This window comes from Mandrillus leucophaeus, unplaced genomic scaffold, assembly GCF_000951045.1.
Source record: "Mandrillus leucophaeus isolate KB7577 unplaced genomic scaffold, Mleu.le_1.0 Scaffold179, whole genome shotgun sequence".
Classification (NCBI taxonomy): Eukaryota; Metazoa; Chordata; class Mammalia; order Primates; family Cercopithecidae; genus Mandrillus; species Mandrillus leucophaeus.
In genome coordinates this window covers 1309288-1323107 of record NW_012101798.1, presented here as the reverse complement: position 1 = coordinate 1323107, position 13820 = coordinate 1309288, and positions in this window count along the sequence as shown.

The following is a 13820-nucleotide window of genomic DNA, read 5'->3' as shown; positions in this document are numbered from 1 at the left end:
TGACCTGTGGAAAAATACCACGTGCTATACCAAATGGAGCTTCAGTAGAAAAGGAGAGAGAGAATGAGACCAAGGCAATGAAATATGAATAGTGCAAAATTGCTGAGCATTGATGATACGTCTAAAATTTATAATTTCAAGAAGCTCCACAAACTCTTAAGAGTTATAAAAACAACTTTTTCAATGTACTAGATAGCTGGCATTAATAAGTTTGAAATACCTAGTGCTATCTATAATATGGAACAATGGGAATTTTTATATACTGTTTGTAAGAGTGTTAAGTATTAAATCACCCAGGAAAATAGTTTGATACTTCCTTATAAAGTTCAATAATTAGCTATCCCAGGTTAAGCATTTTTTGCTACCAGGTATTTTCCTAGGATAAATTAAAACCTATGCCTCAGAATGATAGGCCCATTTTTTCCCCCTGTAATGGTCTAACGCTAGAAATAAACAAGATGTCTATCAGTCAGTGAATGGATAAAAAGTCATATATTGATACAATAGAATATTGCTTAGCAATATAAATGAACTGTGGATACATGCAACCACATGGAAGAATTACCCTGATACCGTGTTGCACAAAAAAAGTGAGATAGAAAAGAATGCATGTTGTATTGTCTCCTTTGTATAAACTTCCACATTAATCAAAATAATCTATGGTGACATACATCAGTTCAGTGATTTACTGAGACAAAAGGGATGTGCCAGAGAAAGAGCTGTTAGGATAATTTAAAAGCTGTTGAAAATCATCAGGATAATGGTTATCCTGATACCCCAATTGTATCCTGATTTGCATATATACATTTACAAAAATTGTCTAATTGTACATTTAAGGTCTGCACATCTTTGTATATTTTACCAAAAAAAAAAAAGAAATTCTAAATGGTATGTATATTAGTTTCTTATTGCTACTGTAACAAATCACTACAAGCTTAGTGTTTTAAAACAACAAAAAGTTATTTTCTTACAATTCTAGAGGTCAAAATATAAAATCAGTCTCACTGACTAAAGTCATAAAGTGTTCAGGCATGGTTCATTCTGGAGGATCTTGAGAATAATCTGTTTCCTTGATTTTTAGCTTCAAATTACATATATACACATACACAAAACTCTATTTGTGTGCATATACATATATATGTATATAAACATAAACATACACATCTGTGTATATATGCACAAATACATTCACATGAACATATATAGCATATAAACAACTATATATGTGTGCATCTACCTATTTATATGTATGTAATGTTCTTATATTGTCTCCTGAAAATAGTTCCTCAGTAGCAATGAGCACACCCAGCACTCCGATCTCGGCCTTTGGCTTCTAAATATCGGTCTTTACAAACACACAAAACAGAACTCCTTAGAGAAACAGTAGATTTCAGATCTATGGCAGGGATCTTAAGAGATAAGCCAGGAAAACCTTGTTAAGCCAGAAATAAAAGAAGTGCTAAAAAAATGACTGAAACATGTTGAAAGGGTACAATTACATCTACAGTGCTTTCATTAGCCAATTCAGAGACAACTTTACAATCAAGATTACCAAATATTGTAATGAATTAAAAACTATAACTAGAGTGTCCGTAAGTAAGTAAATAAATAACACAACATTAAAACTCTTCTTTTGGACAGACTATCAACTAATTAATGTAGATGGGTAATATATTTAGAAAATGATTAATGTTTACTAAAACTAGTGGGTGAAAATTGCATACGAAAGTTATCCAGACAGTTTTAAAATATCCGCCAATATCTATTTAGTTAATACAAAGGAAAACTAGGAAATGTACAGGAGAGAAATCTGACAGAAACCACATTAACCATTAACTAAGCACTAAACAATTAAGCATTAACATGCTTAAATGTCAGGAAAAAGAAACATGCCTCTGTATGTGCACTTGTGTACTTTTGCTACTTTTGGAACTTTTTTGAGTTTGAAATTAGATCAAAATAAAATGATTTTAAAAATCAGACACAGCACATCATTTGCAATCTTCCCCTCCCTTCATTGATTTGTGTAGTGGTAATCCCTATGTATCCGACATTATATCAACATGAAAGTCATGGCAAGCATGTTGAAGGCACCAGGTGAAAGTGGGGGAACAATTTGAGCCTTAATTACACATTTGAGTCAATGACTTAGCAAATTTTGTAGCCATGCAGCTCTAGAGTTGCTAGGTGATATAACACATACCATGTATATTTAAGCCTGTTTTAATTGTGTTTTCATTTATTGCTGCCGAACCCATCAATACAAACAAAAATTCCACAACTTATATGAGCCAAACGCTGTTACCACTATAACAAACTAATTTAATAATATAAATGGAAAAATCATTTGGAAGAAAATTATTTACCAGTGAAACTGTTTGAACATTCTTCTGATGGATGGATTTCAATCTTGTTAAACAATTTACCCTTAATACTTGCCTCAGTGGCATGGATATGTTATTTAAATTCTTACGTGGCAAGTTTTGCATCTCATTAATTATCTGAACAATCAATATACAAGCAATGCTATTTCCTTTCTCAAAATTAATGTCTGGGTCGTGCACAACGGCTTAGGCCTGTAATTCCAGCACTTTGAGAGGCCAAGGGGTGCATGTCACCTGAGGTCAGGAGTTTGAGACCTGCCTGGCCAACATGGGGAAACCCCATCTCTACTAAAAATACAAAAAACTTAGCCAGGCTTGGTGGCGGGTGCCTGTAATCACACCTACTTGGCAGGCTGAGGCAGGAAAATCACTTCAACCCTGGAGGCGGGGATTGCAGTGAGCTGATGTTGTGCCACTGCCCTCCAGCCTGGGCAACAGAGTGAGACTCTGCCTCAAAATAATAATAATAATAACAATAATAATGATGTGTAATTATTATTAGATAATTATTATTAGATATTAATCTAATATCTTGTGAAGAAAAAGCAAGATTCAGACATTATTACAATACTATTGGATATTGCTGATGTATTTTGACAAAGAGTGACAGAAAGAAAGAGAAAGAGAAGGGAGGAGGGGGAGGGAGAGAAGGAACAACTTTTAAACTCTTTGTTGATAAGTCATGAATTTTTAATTCATGGAAAATCTACATAGATTGTATGCAAAGCTAATAAAATTTCTATAAAACCTGCATCATATCATTGACATTATTGTGAATTTAATTTTTTAGTCTTTCTTATTAAATATATCCCTGTTTCTTCATTTTCATTTCAAAATACACATTGAAAAAAATGTGTATTTTTCATTTTCTTTTCAAATAAGCAAAGAAAATAACACTGCACTCATACCAAATTCGGGGCTGCTAATATAGTAATGTGTTTGTAATTAACTGCCACCAAACAAAGCAACCAGTCACTGGTAGTCATCTGTACTATTCAACATTTCTTTCATTTGAAATTGGCAACATATATAGTATCTGATCAATTCACTTCAAGATTTCCACCATTTCTATTTTGGATAATGTGTCCCTTGTGTGTGATAATTAAAACCAAATAATATCTTTAGTGTTTCAAACTTGATACTCTGAGTAATAATAATGTAAGCCACGTAAAAGAAACACTTTATTAAATGACCTGATTTTAGTATAACTGTGTACCAAACAAAGTCAAGGTTTACTTGTTTCCAATATACTTTTTAAATGTTAATTTTGTTCTTCTATAGCATTCTCTTCCGAAGTGAACTATTTAAGCACACTTCTTTTATCATCATTTAAATCCAACAATTTGTTTATCCTTTTAAAAAATTATAGTGATATATATACATACACACACACACACATATACACACACATATATACTAGTTTGACCTATAATTTCTTTGCTTTTTTGCTTATAAACTCTCTCAATTATGTCAACATTTCTGCAATTATATTTTGGTTTGTTAAAATTTCGAGTTCTACTTTTGCCCATCATCTATACTGCAATTTTGTCACCAATTTTTGTTTTACTTTCCATTAAAGAAAACACCTATTTTCTTTCTTTCTATAATCTATATCAGACCAATTGTCACTCTTTCTTTAAGTCATTTATACTCTGTTGTTCTTTATATTTTCATCTAGGTATTTCTGATACTTTACCTGAGATTAAGTTTCAGATTAGTTGAATTGAAATTCTATAGTTAAACCTATTATCCCTAGGCTTGGTAAGTCATGTGTGAAGAAAGTTAATTTGCTTGTGACATTAGCTATAGTCTAGAAAATGAAATATTTTTATCCATAAGTCACTATTCCTTCTTCATATAGACTTCTCTCCTTCAAAGTCCTAACTCTCAAATAAAAAGAAGTAAAATTTGTAGCCATGCAAATAAGCATTTTATTTTTCAAATCAGAATTTGCTTTTTGTTTTAAATATGCAAAATATAACAGATTTTGGGAGTGAGGCTATGGTGGTAGTATGATAACTTCATTGATTTTCACATAAGACGGTTTAGTAGTGGTTTAGAGTTTAAGCTTTCTTTTCCTTTTTCCTTTTGGCACATTTTAGTCACACTTCAAGCAACTATTTCCCAAAAGAAATAATAACCCTATTCTTTATCATTTTTTGTCAGGAAGATAGCTTCTAGTGTTAAATTTCATGACCTACTAAGCAAGAAGCCATCAACTAGGGGGGAAATGATATTTGAATGAGAAACATCTATGTTCATTCATGATTTCCCATTAAATAGAATTTTTCAAGTTCAACAACCATTTTGACTTAATGGGTGATAACTTTAAATACAGGTGAAATGACTATATTAGAACAGGCGACATTTATTTTACATAAGCTGGAATATTTAAAATCTTAGATACTGTTCATAAAACAATATTGGTATATTTTTCCAGGAAAACAATTACTCTAGTAAATAATTGCATATTCACCAACACGGTTTTATGAACTATGCTCAAACCTTTAAATATAGAAGATATAATACTTTTTAGAAAGGTTTGAACGTAATTGGAAAGTAATAAGTGCATTTAAAACACAGTAAACCTAACATCATTCCTACCTGGTAAAAAGAGAAATAATCCCCATTTGAAGAAGAAGAAGGAGAAAAGAAGAATAGACACTGTAATTTTAAAAATATAATTATAAGGGCTGGGCGCCGTGGCTCACGCCTGTAATCCCAGCACTTTGGGAGGCTGAGGCGGGTGGCTCACGAGGTCAGGAGTTCAAGACCATCCTGGCTAACATGGCAAAACCCCGTCTCTACTAAAAATACAAAAAATTCCAGGGCATGGTGGCGGGCGCCTGTAGTCCCAGCTACTCAGGAGGCTGAGGCGGGAGAATGGCGTGAACCCGGGAGGCGGAGCTTGCAGTGAGCCGAGATCGCGCCACTGCACTCCAGCCTGGGCGACGGAGCGAGACTCCGTATAAAAAAATAAATAAATAAATAAATATAAATAAATAAATAAAATAAGATGTAGAAATATCTACATGACATTAAAATCTTGCTTTTTGTACTATGCTAATAATGTATGCAAGAAAAATTCATTCATGATTTAAAAATAATACATTTCATGTAGACTTCAAATGTTTTCCTCAGATACTGTAAAGTGTAGTAAGCTCAGTGTGCCACAGAGTAATATTAACCAAGTTACATCCTTGGACAGCTCTTATGCACAAAAGAGCTTCAATAAGGATTTTTAGAGTTTTTAAAATAATTCTTGTTTGTAATTTTTGTGTGTATATAAAATGTTCCCATAGACCAATGCAAAATAAAATGATGACTAAGTTTGAATGTGATTCATTACCTAATAATATGAATATAATAAATACTTAGTTTTTCAATTTATACAGTAATTATTAAACAAATTTATTTTCAGTACTTTTTAAAAAAATAAACATTTATGACTTGCAAAATACACTGTCATTTTATTTATTTCTTTATTTATTTATGTATTTATTTATTTATTGAGACTCTTGTCAAGTTTCACTCATCGCCAAGGCTGGAGTTCAATGGTGCTCTCTTGGCTCACTGCCACCTCTTCTTACTGGGTTCAAGTGATCCTCCTGTCTCAGCCTCCCAGCTGGGATTACAAACGCTTGCCACCAAGCCCAGCTAATTTTTGTATTCTTAGTAGAGATCGGGTTTCACAATGTTGGCCAGGCTGGTTTTGAACTCTTGACCTCAGGTGATCTGCCTGCCTTAGCCTCCCAAATTGCTGGGATTACAGGAGTGACCCACCATGCCTGGCCCTATATTGACCCATTGATCTTTGAAAGTTAGTCCATATCTTTCCCAACACTTGAATTTAGAATTCACTCACATAGGCAAACGACGACTTTTATCATTTCAAGTATATCTTGATGTTGGCGTGCCATTTACTGTCTCTCAGCAATATGTCTAGACACAATTGAGCTCAAGGCTTTATTTGAACTTGCTAGTATCATCTCCCGAGAGGTGAAATACTAATGTACTGTTAGTATATTGACAAAATACAGAATACTAGAACATATTCTTTAGATAAGAAAATTCTGAGAATAAACTAAAGCAATCTTCATTATTCATTTACAATCCATCATTCCCCGTATTGTTTCTGTGTATAAAATTTGCTCTAATATAGATTGATCACATATGGGACATATATTATACTAAAAGCATAGTGAAATAAATACATTTCTGAGAAGATGAAATATAGTAAGGAAAAGTATAAATATGGAAGAAATCTGCAAGATGATGAGAAATCTGGGATAATAGAATATATATGTGTATAATAATGTCATGGCTGTGAGTCAGATCAAATGAACACGTGATAGAACATATTTCCCCAACACTGACAAGGCCTCATACAAAAAGCACAAATATCAATGAAACAGGACATTTATCTAGCAAAGTGATGACTGCAAGATGAATGACAGTATAGGCAGAAAGAAAGCCAAGGAAAGAAAGTATTAGAGCAAGCCTCTAGCCTGAAGTCTGTGTGACTATAAATAACAAAAGCATGAAAGCTACCAGGATATGTTTACAAATACAGTGATGACAACACCAAAATTAACAATAGTGATTCTACTTCTCTTCCAATACTTGGCAAGTTCAGTATTCCTGAGCTGGTTATATAAGGATAAGTTAAAATGAAAACATTGTCATATGTTGTGGGTAGTTAAAGCATTCAGATAGAAGGCCACAATTAACCAAGAAGCCCTGACTTTAGGAAACCCAAATTATTTTTGTTTGTTTGCTTGTTTTAATAAAGGAGATATTTACAAGAATCACTTATTTACTGGCTTCTATCTTCACTTGCCAAGTTTTGATCCATGGGTAATAACTTTCTTGCATTTCAGGACTATGTATGTGTGCGTACAGAGCAAATTTTCACAGTATATGTTCCATACCATGGCATCACGAAGTCCCAGAGCAGAAAGCATGAGAAACGGGGATAATTGTCAGTTTGTCCTCACAGGGTCTACTCTGTGCTGATAGGTTTCAGTTTCCCCTGACTTCCCTTCATTCCTTCACATTTCCCTTATCCCTTACATCCAGATTTTTTCCAGAATGCCTGCAAGGCTGAACTGTAGCAGCTCTGGGCCCACCACCAGACAAAAGAGTAAAAGCCTTCCATAGACTTCTTCAGCAGCATACTTTTATGTTCCATGGTAAATGATACTGATACTTCAACGATCATCTTTCAGACCTTCATTTCTCATGTTCTCTCACAATTGTAAGGTTTAGTTCTCATGATAAATCCCATTTCACATCACTCCTAACTGTTGAATTGACCTAACCAACCTCTAAATGACATCTGTCTTATTTATAACACAGACTAGAACATAAATCTAGATGATTTCCTAGTTAATCTGTAATATAGAATTTTGGTAAATGCCAGGTAATGAATAGCAGAAAAATCTATGTATGTATTTGATAATAAATAAGTAATACGATGTCTGTACCCTCTGAATCCCATGGAGTGGAGCAACACATTACACAAAGTGAGTACAATCTATACTGGAGCAGAATATTATTAAGAATGCCATCACCATACCAGCAATTTAGTCATTCTTGTTACATTTAATGTAGAAATGAATGAAATGAACAAGGCAAAAGGCCAGGTTGCTATTCTGTCTTCTTTGAAAGATAGCATCTCTGGGTAAGAAGGGAGGCCATAAACACACACACACACACACACACACACACACACACACACACACACACAGAGAAGCAAATAAAGAATCTACTGCTGTACCTTATCTACAGTGAAAAAAACAAAACAACACAACTGGAATGTCAAAATATAAAGATCAGAAAGATAGCATGAGCACTTACAAGAGAACAGGGGAAAGTCAATTTAGTGATGGCTTCCATGAGTGGCAGACACTGGTAAGATGAATATATGCATAAAGTCTAATCAAAGTTTTACTGTGGATGTTCCATATTCTCAGACTTTCATAGGTATATGAATCACCTTGGGGTCTTGTTAAAATACCTATCATAACAAATCTGTGGTATGACCTGGTTTTTTGAATTCTTACAAGCTAGTAGGTCAGGTCACTGCTATTGGTCTTTGGACAATATATTGCTTAACAAAGATTTCATAGACAATAATTGAAACCAACAAACAAAAGCATACTGTTGGAAAAAGGACATGTAGATAATCAAATATAATCAAATGAGTCAACAAAGTTCATGAAAATAAATGTTTCATATCTGTATGTAAATTTAATTTCTTTGTAAATTACTTATAATCAGGTAAACATTTTAATAAAATATATTATGAAGATAAAACATTAAATATATGAACATGCTGAAGATAAGATAAAATAAGGAAAGGCCAGGGGTAAACACTCTCTCATCAGAAAATGTTAACTAAAAGAATTCATAACAGAAAAACTATAAGAAGTTCCTCCTTTTAAATTATCCTCATTTAATTGGTAATATTAATTATAATCAAAGTCAGTAAGATTTTAATAGACTTGGTCAAGAAGCTCTAAATATCATTTAGAATAAAAAATACTTGTTTTTTTTTTAAAGAAATACTAATAAAGACGGTTTATCATGCATTAAAATCCACATAGTATAAAATAAACTGCATTTTGATAGGTACGTGGTTAGATAGATAAATCAAACATAAGAAATAATGCACAAAGAGATGCAAATGTATATTAGAAAATAAAAAAAAAGGACTGGCTGCGGCAGCTCACACTTGTAATCCCCAACACTTCGGGAGGCAGAAACAGGAGGAACGCTGGAGCCCAAGAGTTCAAGACCACCTTGGGCAACAGAGTGAGGACTCATCTCTGCAAAAAATGAATTTAAAAGATTAGTCAGATTTGCTGACACGCACTTGTAGTCCCAACTACTCAGGAGTCAGAGGTAGGAAAATTGCTTTAGCCAGAGAGATGGAAGCAGCAGTGAGCCATGATTGTGCCACTGTACCTCAGCCTGGGGGACAGAGTGAGACCTTGTCGCAAAACAACATCAAAAGAATAAAAATAACATTGAAATCTACAAATAAAAATGTTATTTAACAAATACTACTTTCTAAAATATTTTATCAATATGCTACATATGCTGACATAAATTATAAGTTTTAAATATTTTAGGGTAAAAGTGAATTATAATATTTTAATAATATTATGTTGAAAAATACAATATAATAAAGGTATAAAAATCTTTAAAACCATAACACTTAAGAGCAACTGTAAAACAAATTATTATATCTACTTCTGTTAACAGTTATACTGACGAGAATAGATTTTTATGTCCATAATCAACATTAATTATATAAAGGTAAATGAATAATTTGAAAAATATATGTTGCAAAGGAATTATATTCTTAAAGATAAAATTTTTTTTAAATTATAATGAGAAATAAGCACTGAGAGTAAAGGTACGTGCAACTGAAAAAACTATGTCCATTGTAGAGGACAGAAATTTGAAAATTTAAAAAAAATCTTCAAAAAATAACAATAAAATAACAACATGTCCCACATTTCTCCCTAATTAATTTCACAGAGTTAAAAATTGTTTAAAAACTCATATTGATGAGTCTGCAGATGGGCAGGCAAACTTATAAGCGACTTACGGAGTACAAATGGGCACAACCGTTCTGGAAGGAGACCAAATTAAATACTCAGCATTTAAAACGTATATACAGCACTTGACACAGCTAATATACACCCAGAAACTGTCTATAATATTTGAGGCAAGAATATTTACTTATAAATATTTATAATTGCAGGAACATGTTAAAACATATACCCACTAATAATCCAATGGTAAAAATTACAGAACACATTGTAACAATGAAATTTTTTTCCTGTGTTAAAAAATTTTCTATAGAGTATATTTGCATGACAAAAAGTTTTCAGATAAATATCTAGACAGTGACTATATACTTGGGTCAGTTTATGTGTTGATTCACTTTCACTTATTTTGGCCAATATTTCTTATTTATTTACTTATTTTTTTTTTCTGAGACAGAGTCTCGTTCTGCCGCCCAGGCTGGCGTGCAGTGGCTCGGCTCACTGTAACTTCTGGCTCCTGGGTTCCAGAGATTCTCCTGCCTCAGCCTCCCAAGCATCTGGATTACAAGCACATGCCACCACACCTGGCAAATTTTTGTATTTTTAGTAGAGACGGGGCTTCTCCATTTTGCCCGGACTGGTCTCAAACTCCTGACCTCAAAGTGCTGGGATTACAGATGTGAGCCACCGCGCCCAGCCTGGCCAATGTTTCTTTCCCCAGCCCGGAAACTCCAGAACTCAGCTTGTTTTCCAGCTGGAGTTGCCCTGCAGATAAATCACATTATTGTTTTGATCACAGAGGCCAGATAACTGCACTGGTTGAAAAGAAACTGGAATGACTGGATGTCATACTAGCTATTCAGTCCATGTAGCCCAACCAGGATTTCTGAAGAAGTAACTCTGGTTACTGGAAGATGCAAAAAAGGATGAACACTGTGGGTAAATTGCTGCCTTTGTCTATATCCCATCCCCCTCAGACTGTTCTGAGAGACTTTAGATTTCACAGAGGCTCTCTGAATACATTACACGAGACAAAGTATTGACCATGATTTTTTTATGAAGCACTGGACAGTTTGGCAATACAATCCCATACACTGTACAGATATTAAATTTATCGTGCTCCACTTTATTGCACTCTGCAGGTATTGCATTTTTTGTTTAAACAAATGGACAGCTCTGGGCAACCCTGCATCCATCAAGTTTCTCGTCACCATGTGCTCACTTCGTGTCTCTGTGCCACATTTGGTAATTTTTACAATAGTTCAAACTTTTTTAATATTAAAGCTGTTATGGTGATCTGTGGTTGGAGAGCTTTAAATGTGACTATTGTAATTGTTTTGAGGTGCCACAAGCCACTCCCATATAAGACGGCAAAGTTAATCAATAAAGGCATATTCTGACTGCTCCACAAACCAGCCATTCCCTGTCTTTCTCCCTCTCCACTGGCCTTCCTGTTCCCTGAGACACAACAATATTGAAATTAGGTCAATTAGTTACCTTAAAATGGCCTGCAAGTGTTCCAGTGAAAGAAAGAGTTGCACATCTCTCATTTTAAATCAAAAGCTAATCTTAGTGAGAAAGGCACATCAAAAACTGAAACAGGCTGCAAGTTAGACCTCTTGTGTCAACTAGTTAGTCAACTTGCGAATGCAAAGAAAAAGTTATTGGAGGAAATTAAAAACGCTACTACAGTGAACACAGGAATGATAAGAAAGCAAAACAGTCTTACTACTTTTATGAAGAAAGTTTCAGTTTTCTGGATAGATTAAACAAGCTAATTATATTAAAATAAGACCTAATTGAGAACAGGACCCTAACTCTCCCTTTATTTCTATGTGGACTGAGATGGTGAGAAAGCCGCAGAAGAAAAGTTTGGTTTATGAAGAGGTTGTTTATGAAGTTTACAAAAAAGAAACTGTCTAAAAATGCAAGATGAAGCAGCACGTGCTGATGTAGAAGCTTTGCAGGTTCTCTAGATGTTTTAGCTAAGATAATAGATAAAGAGGGCTACACTAAAAAAAAAAAAAAACAGATTTTTAATGTAGGAGACTTAAACTGTAATACAACACCATTTAATACTTTTATAGCTTGAGACAAGTCAATACGTGGCTTCAAAACTTCAAAGGACAGGCTGACTTCTTCTTAGGAGCTAATGTAGCTGGTGACTTTATGTTGAAGTCAATACTCATTGACCATTTCAAAAGTCCTAATGTCCTTAAGAATTATGCTTCATTTACTCTGCTTGTGCTCTCTAAATGGAACTACAAGCCCTGGATGTTTAGTGTACACAATTTAGTGTAACTTTTATATGCACTGGGAAGCCAAATGTCCTGTGACTTGCTTTATTGAGATATTTTTGATAGAGTAGTTGGGCTAAGATTTTACTTAGACAGACAGACAGACAGACAGACAGACAGACAGATAGATAGATAATTTTATGTAGACATAATGACTATTCACATTTCATTTATTGATCAGTTACTACTATGTTATCATTCTCCTTCCTTCTTTCCTTCCTTCCTTCCTTCCTTCCTTCCTTCCTTCCTTCCTTCCTTTTTTCCTTCCTTCCTTCCCTCCCTCCTTATTTCTTCCTTCTTTTTTTTTTTTTTTCAAGATTTCGCTCTGTATCCCAAGCTGGAGTGTGATGGCACAATTATGGCTCCTTTCCCTGTAACTCTGACCTCCTGGGCACAGACAGTCCTTCTGCCTCCGCCTCCTGAGTAACTGGGACCACAGGCACAAGTCACGGTGCCTGGCTAATCCATTGTTACTATTATCTGTAGATATGGGTGTCTCGCTATGTTGTCCAGGCTGGTGTCAAACTACTGGGCTCAAATGATTCTCCTGCTTCTGCTTCCCAAAGTGCTGAGATTACAGGCGTGAGCCACTGTGCCCAGCCCACTAGGTAAGTGTCTTTTGGGTACATTTAATCCTCTGAACAATTATATGAGTTTAATTGTATTATCACCTCAAATTAGAGATGCGAAAACTGAGGCAAAGAGTGTGCTTTAAGGTCAGGTAGGTAGTAAATAATGGAATGGTAAAGTTTGTTTTCAAGATGGATCTTTAAACTCTGTGACACATTGTCTAACCATTTGAGGAGAAACACCTACCCTTCCAACTTTTCTACAATACTCATAATTGGGTAACTTAAAAGCAAACAAAATAAGCTAGTTTAGTCAACAATAGATTCAGAGGTAGTTTACCAATAAAAAACTCATTGTATGCGCGTAGCCCTACTATATTATTTTGCAGAAAGTCATGAAAATCTGCAAACTCAGAATATTTTTGGCTTTTAAAATCTGGATCCAAGTGGTTTCTTTGAAGCCATAGGTGATGTGCTAACCCAAAAGTAACAGATGGTAATTGGAAAATTTTTGTTGCCTATCACATCTTTGTGGAAATAGAATTTATGAATAAACTTATTTTCTACTTTGAATAAACCTAAAATGGTTGCATGTACTTCCAAAGTTTCTAATGGTGATACATAATATAAATAATGTAATCTAGATAACAAATTCACAAATCTATTTAAATCTGTAAAATCTATTTATCTTTAAAATGTGCTATCATCATATCAAATTTGCAAAATCTATTGGTCTTTAAAATATGCTATCATTTGTTGTATGACATATTTCAAATATAGAGTATAGAAATGGCCAGGGCTAGTGGCTCATGACTGTAATCTCAGCACTTTGGGAGGCCAAGGCTGACGGACCATTTGATGGTAGGAGCTCAAGACTAATCTGGTCAACATGGTGAAACCCCATATCTCCAAAAATACAAAAATTAACCAGGTGTGGTGATATGCACTTGCAGTGTCAGCTACACAGGTATGCACTTGCAGTCCCAGCTGAGGTGGGAGAGTCACTGGAAC